Raw genomic sequence first — 16715 nt, 5'->3', positions numbered from 1 at the left:
AATTCTCTACGCTGGCCTACGGCTCGTTGTCTTGTGCCGAAATGTTGTCTTCATAACCAGCGGTTCATGTGACCAGAGCTGAAACTCAGAGGGAGACAATTACGGGCTGTATTGTGGGTACTCTCACATTTCCATTTGAAAACGATGCAGGAGCATCTTCATTGCCCCTGCAGAATGCGGCTGAGAATTGTCTTGAAGACGAAACAGCACGACAGTTATGTAATGTTAGCTGCATAGCTTCAGGGGAAATTTCTCACCAGGCCCCCGTACTTGGCGGCAGACACTATTTTCTAGACATCTTTACGCACTCACTGCGAGCTCAGAAATGAGAAGAGCGACGTGATGCTGACGGGGGTTATACTAGAGACACTACCCAACACATCTGTGCAAAGCTTTATCGGATTTTCATAGTCGTTTCCATTTCGTGACCGATCGGACCTTACTTTCGGAATAGCCCTCGTAGATGTAAATTTAGTTTTTACTTACTGCGACAGTATAGGCGGCTTTTTCAGTTAGTGTCCATCTTGATGTCCAGTAGTTATATCAGTACACACACTTCCACACAAACTATATTAATTTACACTTTGACAGCAAGACTTTTCCAGCATCCAGCATGCGCTTTACAACTGTTGCTTGTAACAAAGATCTTGACAGAAAGATATGGCATAGGCCTACTTTGTACAGAAACCGAAAAAAGCTGCCTATACTGTCGCAGTAAGTAAAATCTAAATTTACATCCATATCGACAGATAATCTATAGTCATGGCGTTACATTAAAGTGTGACCCATCTTTCTGTCATAGAACCAGCACCCAGCATTATGCTACTACCTGTAATGATGTAACTTCCTGAAACCATCTGAAGATGAACCTGAAAAGGTTGGAAAATCGGTTCATTGAATAAAACATAATTATTCAAAAAGTGACTGATGGCAGTTCTGTATAACTTATTTACATTCAATATACAGTCACGGTTCTAAAATATCCGTAATGGATAAGCATAAGAAACAATATGGCTCAGAATGTTTCTGATTCAACACGGCAAGTTTCAAAAATAGTTTGTGTTTACAGGGTACGGTGCATTTGTGAGGCCGTACAAGTTGTGAGTTCGGCATTTGATGATCTGGAGAACTGCCTGAAGAGCGCCGCGGAAGATGCTGCCTGCGACATCTGCTGTCGGCAGGCGCAAACGGCTACTTGTTCCACGTCAGGCGCAGACGCCGGCGGGGACACTGATTGAAGATTAGCCACTGTTAGGCGCGGCGGGGCGATATAGCAGGGCCGCTGAGTGCTCTGTCTCCTGGCTGCGGGTGTCGGCGTAAACACGGGAGCGGCATGGAAATGGCCGCTGAGGAGGCCGGCGCTGTGTCTGGGTGGGCAGCGGCGGGAGGGGGTGGGGGGCCGCGATTGTGATCGCGCCCGCTGTCTGCCGATGGCCGCAGCCTCACACCTCGACGAATAAATCACGACCAGCCACCCAGGGAGCGGGCTGCGCATACCTGATGACGACGGGGAACTCCCAGCACCCTGCCTCGTGTCGCCATCACCGGAGCCTCCTCAGGTCTCTCCGCGAGAGCTAGAACTGAACTGGCAGCAGGTGTTATTCTAACGTGATTCCGCAGGCAAATGACGTTGACACCGCGTGCGGATCCAGAGCTCTGCTCTGTAGAACTCGTTAAAGCCTGTCACCTTCCTTCTGCCCCTTCGTCCCGCCCCCCCCCCCCCCCAACAGATACCTCACCATCACCCCCGCCACCCTCTCTGGCGTGCCACGGATTTCTACGATGTTAAAAATAATAACAATAAAATATATGAGTGTTTCAATGTGATCATTTGTTTATACTGATGCTTGGTACAGTAACTTTCAAAAGATATAGTATGGGTCGAACGAGCGTTTTGAAAGCAATCTACTTTGTAGACTGTTCGCACTTTCCTAGTACTCTACCAATGAACCGAGATCTGCTACAAATTGTTACACGCATGTATTCCTATGAGTTGACTGATTTCAGTTGTCACTTATTGAAACTGTACTCATAGGATACTAAGTTTTGGCGTTTTGTGAAGCACATACTTTTAAATTTATAAATATTTAAAACAAGTTGCCAATATTAATTTAGCTGTGTTAATGATAGTTGTAGGTTATCTACATCTACATCGATACTCCCCAAGTCACACGTAATTCAATTTTGTCATATGATGACATGATGGAGACCGTGGCTGTTGTTTCAAGACAAATGTTGATGGTGCTAGGACAGCAACCAGCCACAAATTTACTTTCAATTCCTTTGTTCAAAGGGTACCGTTACCTGTTTCGGAACGTTGTGATTCATCCTCAGACGGTTTACACGTTTTCTTTATGATATGTGGTGTGTTTTTTACAGATGAATTGTCGTGAAATGTCGGTCTGGAGTGTTTGTTTTCATAACATTTGTCCAACATGATACATGTATCAAAACATGACAAATCTAAAGTGTTAAGTGAGAAAAATTTACGTGTGCAACAATAAGAATGCAGTGGGAATGTATTCACATCTGTTCGACGAATGTTATGAAATCAAACACTCCAAACCGACATTTCACGACAAATAATCTGTAAAAAATACACATGTCATAAAGAAAGCGTGTAAACCGTCTGAGGATGAATCACAACCATTCGAAACCGGTTACGGTACCCTTTGAATAAAGGAACTGAAAGTAAATTTGTGACTGGTTGCTGTCCCAACACCGTCAACATTTGTCTTCACACGTAATTGGCTGCCAGTTTGTGGCCATGGAATTAGTGATTTCAGGAAACATAGTAATTAGCCCCTATTTATAATATATGCTTTATTTAGGCCAAAACGCATTTCTTGCTTTCACCCAACTTCGGCGAAAGTAACAGATGTATATCTTTGTCAGTTAACAGTTTTTGTCGACTGTAGTCTAATCAGTCAAGCGCGTTAACGCACCGCTTCCGGGAGTCGGGGAGGTGCGCTAGCCACAGATGGAGTCCGATCGACAGATTAACGACGAAGGTCCATGCGCCGGCCTGCCTATATGTGGTTTTTAGGCGGTTTCACTTATTCAACCAGGTAATTACCGGGCTGCTTCCCACATCCCGACGTCTCAGATACACGATGTGCAAATATTTAAAAATGACCTCACATTTCGCTGTAACACGTTTTTTACTCGAGACGCAGGCCAACTGTGTACGTGTACACAGATTCTGTACCGGTGGCGAATTGAGGAAGGGGGGGGGGGAGGGGCGGGGAGTTAAGGAAAGGGTGCCAGGAAGCGCATCCGGCCATTCATCGTCACTACCATTGGTTTCACCCACATAACAATGCAGATCCCGTAGTCGAATGGCGCAAACGAAGTTTGATGAACGACAAGAAGAAGATGTCTGATTATTCTCACCTTAAACTCTTAGGTACTTTTTAACTCTTTGTCTCCTTTCTGTGTTCTCTTGTTTCTTCTCTTCCCTTTCCAAGTTCTGATTAATTTACAGTTATTACTTTATAATTAATACAGGTATTATAATTTAAACAGTTTATATATGTTCATGGAGTATTTTGAAATCACACAGTGAACTGTGAGGTGTAAGAGGTAAGAGGGTGCCTCATATTCTTGATAAGGCTAAACTAAAATACGGAATCCAAAAATCGATAGAAGACATCGAGGCTTGGTTCGCCAAAATCATTAGTAATTCAGTCAGATTTCAGACGCAAGTCTCTTTCTAACTTCTTGCAACGAGAGATTTGTACTTCGTTTAATTACATTATTGGAGGAGCCCAGAGAAAGGAATATGGGCTACGATTGATTCAACGATACGACAGAAAACGTACATTGGTCTGTCACGAATTGGGTACGTAAAAAGGAAAAAAAAAGCATGCGAGCTAAAATGTTATATTGAGTACGATGTCGTCACTTCAACTGTCCTTACTTGTCAATCTCTCAGAAAAAAATGTACAACCACAACGTGTTGCGTCGCTTTGGCTGCAGCAAATAATTTTACATTAAACATCCACGTTTAGCTTTTGCAAATAGGACTCTCTTGCAGCTTTATCGTATTACATTTACTGGTTTCACTTAACTCCTATTTCCTCATATACATGACAAAGTGGATGTGATTTTGGTTGCCGCCCAGGCGTTTTGTACAGTTTTGTGAATTAATGAGACAGAAACAAGACGTTGCCCTGATTAAATTATAAGACCCATTTTTCGACATAAAAAATTCTTTTGATAATAAACGTGCATCATATGCTCGCAAAAATTTAGGGTATAAATGTGCGTCTTAAGCAAAATCAGACACGTGGAAGGACCGAGTCAGAATTTTAAGTACACATCATTTACCATTTGACAAACTTTATTACCATTAAAAACAGTTTCTGAGGTCAACAACATTTAATTTAAAAAAGGGGAACAACAGTTTGGATACGACAACGGTTTTAAAGCGAGGCACTGCTTTTTATAAAATTATTGCTCTTTACAGACAAGCCTATAAACTAGAGACCTTTACTGTCAAATTACGACCAAATGCTATGACCATTTAAACCACAGACTATATATATTTTAACAAAGGGTGCAAGTTGTGAAAACAATAAAGGGTGCAACTAAGTAAGACACAGTTATCCATCACTTTTGCCAAGAACGTTACTAACTATGCCCCACTGGGCTGAGTCAACATTTAAACAACCATGAAATTAAGGCACAACGGCCTGAATTATAGGAGTTACAAAAAAAATGACAAATATGAAAGGTCAGGACAAGGCACTGCCTCTGTATATTCAGTGAGCAACAAATTTCGGCACCGTAATTAATCTAACAATTCAGTGAGTAGAAAAACTTAATATTTTTTTTAATCAGTATTAAGGAATGCCACACCGACAAGACCGGTCACAGTTAATATCGCGCGGTCAGAATGTTTGGCAAAGACAAACCCCTTCAGCCACGCAATGCAGATTAGGTGCTTTACTTGTAGTGTCGGCAGAAGTGCCAACACCGTGTTACTAGAGGAGACTGAAATGCACGCGTTTCAGCTCACGCAGGCTGGCGTGAGGAGGGAAGAACTATACCGACGTGAGGTCTGGAACATGACAAGGAATTAGAATTCAGAAAGCGGACGTAGCTAGTTTGGTACTTAACTTTAATCCATTAATGATGAACGTCACTCTTGACGGTACATGATTCACAATATTATCAGTTCAGAATACATTCTTGAAGAATATGGCGCCTTGCTAGGTCGTAGCAAATGACGTAGCTGAAGGCTATGCTAAGCTGTCGTCTCGGCAAATGAGAGCGTATGTAGTCAGTGAACCATCGCTAGCAAAGTCGGCTGTACAACTGGGGCGAGTGCTAGGGAGTGTCTCTAGACTAGACCTGCCGTGTGGCGGCGCTCGGTCTGCAATCACTGATAGTGGCGACACGCGAGTCCGACGTATACTATGGACCGCGGCCGATTTAAAGGCTACCACCTAGCAAGTGTTGTGTCTGGCGGTGACACCACATTCCTCTTACAAGATTTGACTGGTAACACCAAAGACAATAAACATAACCCAAAAGGGTGATGACCTGGCGAATAAGGAACAACTAAAAACAATCTGTTTGACTCCAGGTACTGTGCCTATGAAATACAGTCAGCTACGGCCAATCCATGCACGAGGTGCCCAAAGCCAGTGCTCTTACAGCTCCCGACATTAAAAGAAAGGAGCGGTGGGGGCAGGGGACTGTCATATTAAATAAACTACTAAACCAAAAGAATGAGCACTTTATAGCGGGAGCAAATTCCCATAGTAATTTAAAAAATTTGGCCAAGTTTAAAAACGTGATGAACTTTTAAAACAAAGAGTACCAAACTGGCATAGGATAACAGGCAGCTTGGGCCCTCAGAATGAGAAAATCAGCAGTAACATAAAAGAAGCTACTAGATTACAATTACTGAAGTTAGCGAGTGGCGACCTCCAATGACCGCTTAGGCCTTCAGAATGAGTAAAAGAGCAGTTACATGAAATAGTCAACAGATTACAGTTACTTAAGACGAGCGGCGACCTCCTCGGCGAAGATTGTGCAGGCCGTGACGCTGGATCAGACTGAAGGCTTGTCTACGTCCGGTCCACCACTGCCGCAGTTACAGACTTCGGCACTGTGGGTGCTTGCATGGACGAAGAAATCTAAACAGCCAGAAATTTACGACTCAACTCGGTTCCTCTTCGGTTTACAGAGGCATCGGGAAGGAGACAGGCAGGGCAGTGAGAATCTTATACTTGTTAACTTTCATTGTGAAGCCCTCAGCTGTCATTTATTTTCCACAATTCGCTACTAGTTTCGGTCGCACACTTGGTCAGAGTGTTACTGGCTGGTGATGTAGACTTGCTTCTTGGCGAATATTGTCGTACACAATCATTATTGTGAGAAATTTTTTAAGTTTTGTGGTGGGCTTAAAGGAACAAATTACTTCTGTTCAAATTATGGTATAACTTTCCTGCCGTTTACACCAGTTAATCTATATAGTTATCATTGAACGAAACTAGTAGTGCATTGTGCGAAATAAATGACAGCTAAAGGTTTCACCATGAATTTTAACAATTATTTGGCGGCTGAATATCCCTACCTGCAAACATACATAAATCCTTATACGACAGGATCAATCAAAAGCACTCCATCTTCAGGCTACAAGTGGCCCATCGGGACCATCCGGCGCCGTGTCATCCTCAGCTGAGGATGCGGATAGGAGGGGCGTGTAGTCAGCACGCCGCTCTCCCGGTCGTTATGATGGTTTTCTTTGACCGGAGCCGCTACTATTCGATCGAGTAGCTCCTCAATCGTTATCGCGAGGGCCGGCCGGGGTGGCCGAGCGGTTCTAGACGCTACAGTCTGGAACCGCGTGACCGCTACGGTCGCAGGTTCGAATCCTGCCTCGGGCATGGATGTGTGTGATGTCCTTAGGTTAGTTAGGTTTAAGTAGTTCTAGGGGACTGATGACCTAAGATGTTAAGTCCCATAGTGCTCAGAGCCATTTGAACCATTTTTTTTCTGACTCAAACCTACAATCAAGAAAGGTGTTCGTCATGACTAGAACCGCAAATGGCATGTATCACAGCGACGTAAAGACAGACATCTAGCGGCCATGCATACATACCTAAGTCAGCGGCATCATTCGAATGAAGCTGGGGCAAGGAGGTTAACCTGCACATTTATATCGATTAAAATTGTAGTTTCTGGACATTGTGATAAGAATCAATCTGTCGTGGCAGATCTGATTCATGTTATACTGGGATGCGCTAAAAAAAGGAAGCGCGAGAAGTACTGTGCAGGAAAGTGGTTGCAAGCTGTTTTCCCCTACCTACAAGTATTACCTCTCTACTCAACCGATAAATAGGTACAAGTTGATAGCAGAATAGCGGCTGAAGAGCAGCGCGTATGCTGCTGCCAGCCCGCCCCGATGGGGAATTGAAATACAATAAAGAAAAAAAAAGCAGAATAGTTGAAAGAAGCTGACATACAGATTTAAACTTGGTATTACAAGCTCTCACGCCTCAAGGTTACTGCTGCACACAGTCAATAATCAGTAGAGCTCCAGCCATCTAGCCGAACGGAGATCAGGAAGACTAGCAGCGGCTTATCGGTTGTCCACAGTTATTAAACATCGTTTCGTCTAGCGGTATTCTAGCTTACTTGTCATTAGAGTAGTGCTTAAAAAGTTATCCTAAGTTTTTGTCCTAAATTTTAGTGCATATATTGGTGCGAGGTAACTTTCTTAGGTAACTTCTTGCCGACACAAGAGCCACGTCACCTAACTCCGTTTAAATGTGGTGTTAGGACATAGTATACGGTTTATGTCAGTGTTGTAGAGTTTGCGTATATACTTCTTGCTGTAGATGTTGTGTAAGCATAGTTTCTAGTAAAAAGTGACTGTGATACATCCATTTTCAATAGAGAAATTTAGTTCAGTTTTAAGAGTTTCTTTATCTTACAATCCTCGGCTGTATAGAAATCTCCGCAAGGCTTATTTAGTATTTTTTTATTCTCATCATGTATATTTTGCTTACATACCAACTTCAGTAGCGTCATAATAGGGTAATTTTTTCTTTTGGGAGGACCCGTTTGCACTTTCTCAGTTACTCTTGGCTGCTTCGTTCACATTTTTTGAGATCTTATTCAGGTTTCGTTCACGGTACGATATGCATAGGGATTTTGCTTCTTATGAGCGGACACAATCAGAATTGGCCGCTGCCCGTAAACAGCTTGAAACTGCGTTGCCCATGGTCGACAGGCCTCTGGCTACTGGTCAAAGTTGCAGCAACATCGGAGCACCAGTGACGAGACCTGCGACAGCTTTGTTGCTATAGTAATCCTATACTGATCTGACTGTCGCTGCATCTTTAGAAAGGCAATATTTGACCGATTTGTCTTCAGTGAGTGGCGAACAGTGGGGTTCGCGCGTCACGGGGCGAAAGGTGGAATAGGCTGCACGGCTGGCTGGCTCCCTACGCCGTAGCAACAGGTGCAAGGTGTTACCACTGTTGACAATACTTCCGCGTCAGCATGAGATGCCTCTCCTGTTAGGCCAGCGGCTGATTTTCCTGCCAGCCCTTCTGCTCAAAACAAGCGGACAGCGATCGACCGTGGCTACGATGCTACAAATAGCGAGCTCAGCCGACTCCTCGCGTGCACTGCTATCTGCCTTCACCAAATCAACCATCTGCCTGTAGGAACTAAAGCTGAGTTCAGAATCCAAATGGTAGGCGCCATTCGACTCGACAAGTGTCACTACTGTCAGCCGGTTGCACCTAGCGCGCTTTACAGCTGCCGACAGGGCCTCCCCCACGTCTCGGACGAGACCTGCTCCAGGCAACTAGATTGAGAGCCCACTGGCACTTTTTCCCGCAGTATGAGCAGTAATCGCTCCTGGATCTTTGGTGACATATAAATTCCGAAAATCGTCATATGAGCAAGAAAGTAATTCCTTGCCTTATATTTGACTTTTTTTTATTGCAACTCAGTCAGTCTGAATTCTGCTTATTATTATAATAATGGTCTCCTACATCCTGCATGATCATACACACATCAAAAAAGGCTTAGCATCACCCCGGTTCCCAGTGCTCCTGAAGATATTGAATCGCAGGCACAGTCCCCTTGACTGTTCAGAGATGCCACTGAACCTAAAGATGTAAACAACCATGCATGAGCAGCGCCTATTAGATGAAGGGGTCCGACAGCCGATCAGTTCCAGTCATTCCACCCGGAAGGAGGTTCACGGCTCATCTCTGGTTCAAAAATGCCTAGACGGTCAACACCGCGGTTCGATCGCGTCCGCATTGTTACTTTCTGCCAGGAAGGGCTCTCAACAAGGGAAGTGTCCAGGCGTCTCGGAGTGAAATGGTTCAAATGGCTCTGAGCACTATGGGACATAAAACGTCTGAGGTCATCAGTCTCCTAGAATTTAGAATTACTTAAACCTAACTAACCTAAGGACATCACACACATCCATGCCCGAGGCGGGATTCGGACCTGCGACCGTAGCGGTCGCGCGGTTCCAGACTGAAGCGCCTAGAAACGCTCGGCCACATAGGCCAGCTCTCGGAGTGAAGCAAAGCGACGTTGTTCGAACATGGAGGAGATACAGAGAGACAGGAACTGTCGATGACTTGCCTCGCTCAGGCCGTCCAAGGGCTACTACTGCAGTGGATGACGGCTGCCTATGGTTCGGAGGAACCGTGAAAGCGACGCCACCATGTAGACTAATGCTTTTCGTGCAGCCACAGGACGTCATGTTACGACTGAAACTAAGCGCAATAGGCTGCATGATGCACAATTTCATTCCCGCCGTCAACGGCGAGGTCCATCTTTGCAACCACGACACCATGCAGCGCTGTACAAATGCACCCAACAACTTGCCAAAAGGACCGCTCAGGATTGGCATCACGTTATCTTCACCGATGACTGTCGCGTAAACCTTCAACCAGACAATCGTCGGAGACGCGTTTGGAGGCAACCCGTTCAGGCTGAAGACCTTAGACACACTGTCCAGCGACTGCAGCAAGGTGGAGGTTTGCTGCTGTTCTGGGGCAGCATTATGTGGGGTCGACGCACACCGCTGGTGATCATGGAAGGCGCCGTAACGGCTGTACGATACGTGAATCCCATCCTCCGACAGACAGTGCAACCATATAGGCAGCATATTGGCGAGGCGTTAATTTTCATGGACGACAATTCGCGCCCCCATCGTGCACATCTTGTGAATGACTTCCTTCAGGACAACGACTTCGCTCGACTAGAGTGGCGAACATGTTCTCCAGACATGAACCGTATCGAACACGCCTGGGATAGATTGAAAAGCGCTGTTTATGGATGACGTGACCGACCAACCACTCTGAGGGATCTAGGGCGAAACGCCTTTGAGAAGTGGGACAATCTGGACCAACAGTGCCTTGCTGAACTTGTGGACACTATGTCACAACGAACACAGGCGAGCATCAATGCAAGAGGACGTACTACTGGTTATTAGAGGTACCGGTGTGTACAGCTATCTGGACCACCACCTCTGACGGTCTCGCTGTATGGTGGTACTACATGCAATGTGTGGTTTTCATGAGCAATAAACAGGGCGAAAATGATATTTATGTTGATCTCTATTCCAGTTTTCTGTACAGGTGCAAAACTTTTTTTGATGTGTGTATATCACATTTGTATTACTGATATTAAAACATGCTCGATAATTTTGGAATACTTAGGACTATTACGGAGGTGCTTCGGGAAATCAAATGGAAATCCCTGTACCTTCCGTCAAGCACCCAACGGTGGCTTTCGGGGTATCTATGTATATGTAGATGTAGATTGATATCTTTGCACTATCAGTGTCGGTAACAGGCAAATATGCTTGAGATTAAAACATTTTTGGAAGGTGACTATCAACAGCCGTCAAGTAATGTATAAAATGCATGTTTGACCATCAGCCATTTTTTATTTTAAACCCAATTATATACCGGTTTTAGTCATGGACCGTCTACTCAGTGCAGTACTACTCTGTATATACTAGTTATTGGTATGTTTGCTTTCAAAAGTCTTGTGCGCTATATTGATATTCATGGAATGCTCTACACATTATTAAGAAATCACAAATGTAATGTTGTGGCTTAAACCGTTTTAACCCTTATCCATGAAGATGATCCATGACTGGAACCGGTCGATTTTTGGGTTCAAAATAAAAGCGGTTGACGTTCAAACACGCATTTTATACATGGTTGAGATCCTCTATTCCCAGAATGTATGAACCATCTATACTTATACTTAAGTTTGTGCAGAACTCTCAGTGCGCAACTCTTACTCGCACCTGGCTATTTTTTTTAAATGACGAAAGATGAGTGATATTTAGTTTTTGTAGATGTTTTGTTAAACCATGAACTAATGACTCATCGCGACAGCTGGTACTGTTTATTTCTAATAACCATCTTTTTAGAATAATGAAGCAGTTAGCAATGCATCATGAGTACTGCCTAGAACTCCGTCTGAAACAAGGAAAGTTAACTAACCACCCATAAGGCAGGCACTTGTTACAAAACAGGCTTCCTCCACACCACCATCGGCTGGTTCCGGCGGAGGTTCGATTCCTCCTTCGAGCATGGGTGTGTGTGTGTGTGTGTGTTTGTCCTTAGGGTACTTTAGGTTAAGTAGCGTGTAAGCTTAGGGTCTGATGACCTTAGCAGTTAAGTCCCATATGATTTCACACACATTTGAACATTTTTGAACACACCACCATCCCGACATTTACTTCGACCACATCCTGCACCCCCATTTAAAATCGACCAGATCAAAATGTGTGCACTATGAGTAAGCACACTGGAAATCACTTGACTGTCGGATACCTTACTTCTTAACTGGCAGAAATTGCAAGACTGCAAGTTGCCAATACCTTGTGTCTGGCGACTGGCATTAATGACAATATAAATTCAGGGCAGGCCCTGCAGCAGCGTAATAGCCAGTGCCTAGACACTATTGTCCCGTTTTGTCATTAGTTCCTTTATTGTTGCGAGCTGATAATGAAACAATTTCTGTTCTATTGCGAGAACCACGTACATCTTGGAGAAGGGACTTTCATGATATATTTCAGCATATGTGCTCTATAAGTCTCAAATGTAACTGTCAGAGATGTATGGTACAAAGTATGTGTAATAGGGGGTGGACATTGTGAGGAAGCTGTTCATTTTTTCTCAACCTGTTATCTCCACCACACTGCGTCGCACGTTAATGTCAGTGTCGGGAAAAAATGTAATTATTGGCAGCTTTTGTAATTAGTATCACGGTCTAATGAAATAGTGATAACAGTAATGATCTTTTGAAAATAATGCAGTTGAACCCTTCTGTTTTTACCCTCAGAAAATAACATTTTGCCACCAAGCGGGTAATTACACCCCTGTTGGGAACCACTGTTTCAGTAGTACTCACGTGACATGTTCTTAGCCTCATAATATCAACTCTTTTCTCGTACAGTCAGATCTGAGAAACGAAAAGTGATTTTGCTACTTTATGCTCCAAAGTAGTTATTGAAACTTCTTCCCATCGCCCTGTGAATTATCTGAACAGGTGTTGGTTGTTACACTGTTATAGTGTTACTTCTACAATTCAATCTAAAAATGAAATGAGCTGTATTTATTTCCTCCATTACTACAATCTAACTACATCTTCCTTATCTCCGTGGAAGCATACTCAAATGTTCCAAAAAGAACGCCATAATTATCATAAATGAAGCAATATTAGATTACGAAAGTATACTGAATACACTTCAATCTTGCTAATGTACTGTACAAAAACAGTTTCAGTACTACATTAAAAGTTACTTACCTGTTGACCAAACTGCCAGTACCAAAATTCCAAAAACTATTAATTTTACAAAAGTAGTACCAGCAATCCTTTTGTTACAGGATGTAACATTATGTGATTGCCCTACCATTTTCAATCAATCACTAAACGAGCAGTCGCTTGGCAACAGCTACAGTTAACAAATAACGTTGCGAGAATGTAAAAAGCGAACGCCCTGTGACGTGACGTGTTTATTGTGGAAACGCCGTCAGAGATGCTGTGAGCTATTGACTTTGAAAGCCGCTGCGCGAAAGGCGGACAAAAGAACACTTTTACACATTCTTTTGATGTACGAGATATTCTCAGTGAACAGCTATACTTCTGTCGCTTGTAATTTGTGTCGGACACGCATGTCTTGTCACCGTATTATTAGTGTTTAAAAAATATTATTTTAGTGTAATGTGAAAGGGCCATAATGCACTGCAGTAAATTTATGTGAGAATCTATGTTGTGCGACGTGTATCTGGAAATGTCGAAGGATGTAAGTTCGTTATCTATTGATCGCCATAAATTCAAAGTTAAATGGAACTTGTGTATGGACTAATTATTTAGTACAGAACCTATGTCTCACTACTTCATGACCATACGTATTTAATTTTCTTTCATGTTTCTGCAAAGTCTGATGGTTCACAGTCACGAATTGTTTCGTCGAAATCGGACGGAAGTTGCATACGGTGAAATATATTCCCCGCACCTTATTCTACTGGTAAATGCATGATAAACTTCGGTCCCTCAGGAAATTCATGTTGAGCTATCCAAAAACAATTATATATTCAATAATCATTTACCCTCCTCTGCAAAGCAATTTCCGACTGATCACACGATTTTAAAAAATAAAAAAATAAAAAATGAAAAAAATTAAAAAAAACAGCCGCACACAGTCAGCGTAAAATTCTTGACGAGTAAAGGTATTCAAAACCAGTTATGTCTATTGGCCTAAAATACCATCTTCTTCTTCTTCGTGGATGGATCACTTAGGACCACGCGTAATCAACATTTGTTGGCCTTCCTTTTCGCCCAGTATTCCTTCATAAACAACGAATGGGCTAGCTTTCGTTGCGTAGACCATGTATGTCGGTTAGTTTTCCTCTCTTCTTCCTCAAAACCCCGTGTGTTTGTGATTTTTCTGATTTCATTTTTATCACGTAGATTTGGAGACCCTAATTCTCTCACGTCTTTTTCCGTCTGTTTGTACCAGTTCGGTCTTGTAGTTTTGCTCTTTAAAAATGTATGGATTTTGTGCGTTAACCTGTTCGAGTCCATTCTTTCTAAGTGCCCCATGAATTGGATTCTTCTCATGCGCATTGTGTCTGTTATTTTGGAGATATTTTTATATATTTCTGCATTGGGTTTTGGATAATGTACCCCATCTTTAGTTCTTGGTCCTAGGATTTTCCTCATTGTCTTACGTTCTTTCACTTCTAATTCCTCTTTTAGTGTTCTGTGTTGAAGATTTAGTGTCTCAGATGCGTAGAGAGCTTCGGGTCTAATTACTGTTGTATAGTGTCGTATTTTGCAGTTCCACGAGAGACTCTTTTTGTTGTAAATGTTTTTTGTTAACTGAACGCCGTCTCCATTTTCTGGACTTGATCTGACATATTTCTTTTAATTACAATTTTCTACAATCCATTCACCTAAATATTTAAATTCTTTTACTCGAGAGATGTAGTTATTACCAATTTTGAGATCAGAAGGTGCATCTTTGACGTCAGTCATAAATTTTGTTTTTTCAAATGAAATTTGTAATCCTATTTTAGCTGCCTGCTCTTGTAATAATTCTAGCTGTTTCTGTGCATCGGTAATGTCTTGTGCGATCAGTGCCATGTCATCAGCAAATGCTAAACAGTCTAATTCTAAGCCCTTATGTCTTGGTCCCAGTCTGTGTGCTGGTGCACCTGCTTTTTTCCATTCTGTAACAACTTTTTCAAGAGCACAATTGAAGAGCACTGGGGACAGTACATCCCCTTGTCGTACTCCTGTGTCTATTTCAAATTCTGCGCTCAATTCTCCCATAAATTTTACTTTGGATTTGGTCTCCGTGAGTGTTTCTTTTATGATGTATATTGTCTTTTGATCTAGTCCAAATTCTGCTAATACTTCAAAAAGGGATTCTCGGTCTATACTGTCATATGCTTTTTTGAAGTCGACAATGACATAACTTTTGTTTGAAGTACTGTGTAAATATTTCATTGAGTTTTTCAAGTTAAGGATTTGTTCTACGCATGATCGACCTTTTGTGAACCCACCTTGGTATTCGCCTAGTTTTGAATCCAGCTGAGGTTCTGCGCGGTTTCGTAGGGCTTTAGACAGAATTTTGTATTTTATTGACAATAAAGAGATTCCACGATAGTTGTTGGGGTCTGTTCTACTTCCTTTTTTGTACAGAGGATGTGTATGATTGCAGTCTGCCAATCTGTGGGGATTTTTTCAGTTTTCCAGATTTCATGTATAATTTCTTTGAGTTTTGCAATTAGATTTTCTCCTGCATTTTTCCATAATTCTGCGATGATTTGGTCTTCTCCTGATGTTTTGTTATTTTTCAGTGACTGAATTATCTCTTTAATCTCTTGTAAACTTGGTGGCTTTGAGTCTGGGTTTCTTTGTGTAGGATGGAACTCAAAATTTTTCTGCAGGCTTTTCACAATTCAGTAATTTAGAAAAGTATTTGGCAAGAATTTCACAGTTTTCGGTGTTGGTATGAGCAATTTCCCCATGGTCATTTTTGAACTGGAGTGATGGAGGAGAGTACTTTGTTAATTTTTGTTTGAATACTCTGTAGAAATTTCGTGAATTGTTTTTTTTTAATCATTTTCTATGTCTTGCAATTTTTTGTCTTCGTGTTGTTTACGGACTGTTCGTAAATTACAGTATATAAAATTGCAAGACATAGAAAATGATTAAAAAAAAACAATTCCCGAAATTTCTACAGAGTATTAAAACAAAAATTAACAAAGTACTCTCCTCCATCACTCCAGTTCAAAAATGACCATGGGGAAATTGCTCATACCAACACCGAAAACTGTGAAATTCTTGCAGCTATCTTACAAAAAAGCCCCGGACTTCTACTCACCTGATGGGCATTATGTACTCTACTAAAATCCCCGATAATCCCGGTTTTCTGGGATTTATGGCAACCCTGTTTTGTTACTAATATTATTTTTCGCCAAACATGATACAAAAATTTCGCTCTATTTGTAAGATAGCTGCAAGTATGACATTATCAATTTACCCACTTCCTGTAAATGTGACTGGAATTTATCGATAAAAGTTGTGGCCGCTATGTAGTTTTCGTATAAAAAGGGTAGCATGTCAAACAACTTTTAAATTGAAGTGTTGATAATAGAGCTCGAAAAATAATAACACGCCTTCGTCTGATAGAGAAAATTCCATTTGTACATTCAAGACAGATATTAGAGGACGAGAAAGCCTGCTTGTGGAGCGGCACGCACATCATGTTAATATTTCCTGGTCTCGGCTGCTCCGTGACCACAAAGACAAAGGAATTCATGATTATTCACCGGTTATTGTTTCACATCACCTGCTCAGTTAACGTGAAAGTGTAAATCGTTACTCGACCGACCATCGACGAACAACACGACTCGAAAACTGTATCACATCCAGTTCTTACTTACATCTAGTCGCCATATTGAAAAAAGGTTGCCGAGTTCCACAACATGCTGAGATTAAAAATGTTTGTGTCTATATCTTTCTCACATTCCAATAGTGTGTATGCCTATGCCAATTTTTTTTTCAATTACGTTTCAAGGCTACTTGTATGTTAAGAAAGTTTTAACGAGTACATATTTGGTTCATGACCTCGTATCCAGAATCGAATTTTTAATACATGTTTCTCATCTGTACAGCGTTTAATTTTATCAAAT

This window comes from Schistocerca nitens, chromosome 5, assembly GCF_023898315.1.
Source record: "Schistocerca nitens isolate TAMUIC-IGC-003100 chromosome 5, iqSchNite1.1, whole genome shotgun sequence".
NCBI classification, from domain to species: Eukaryota; Metazoa; Arthropoda; class Insecta; order Orthoptera; family Acrididae; genus Schistocerca; species Schistocerca nitens.
Note: the sequence above shows the minus strand (reverse complement) of the source record.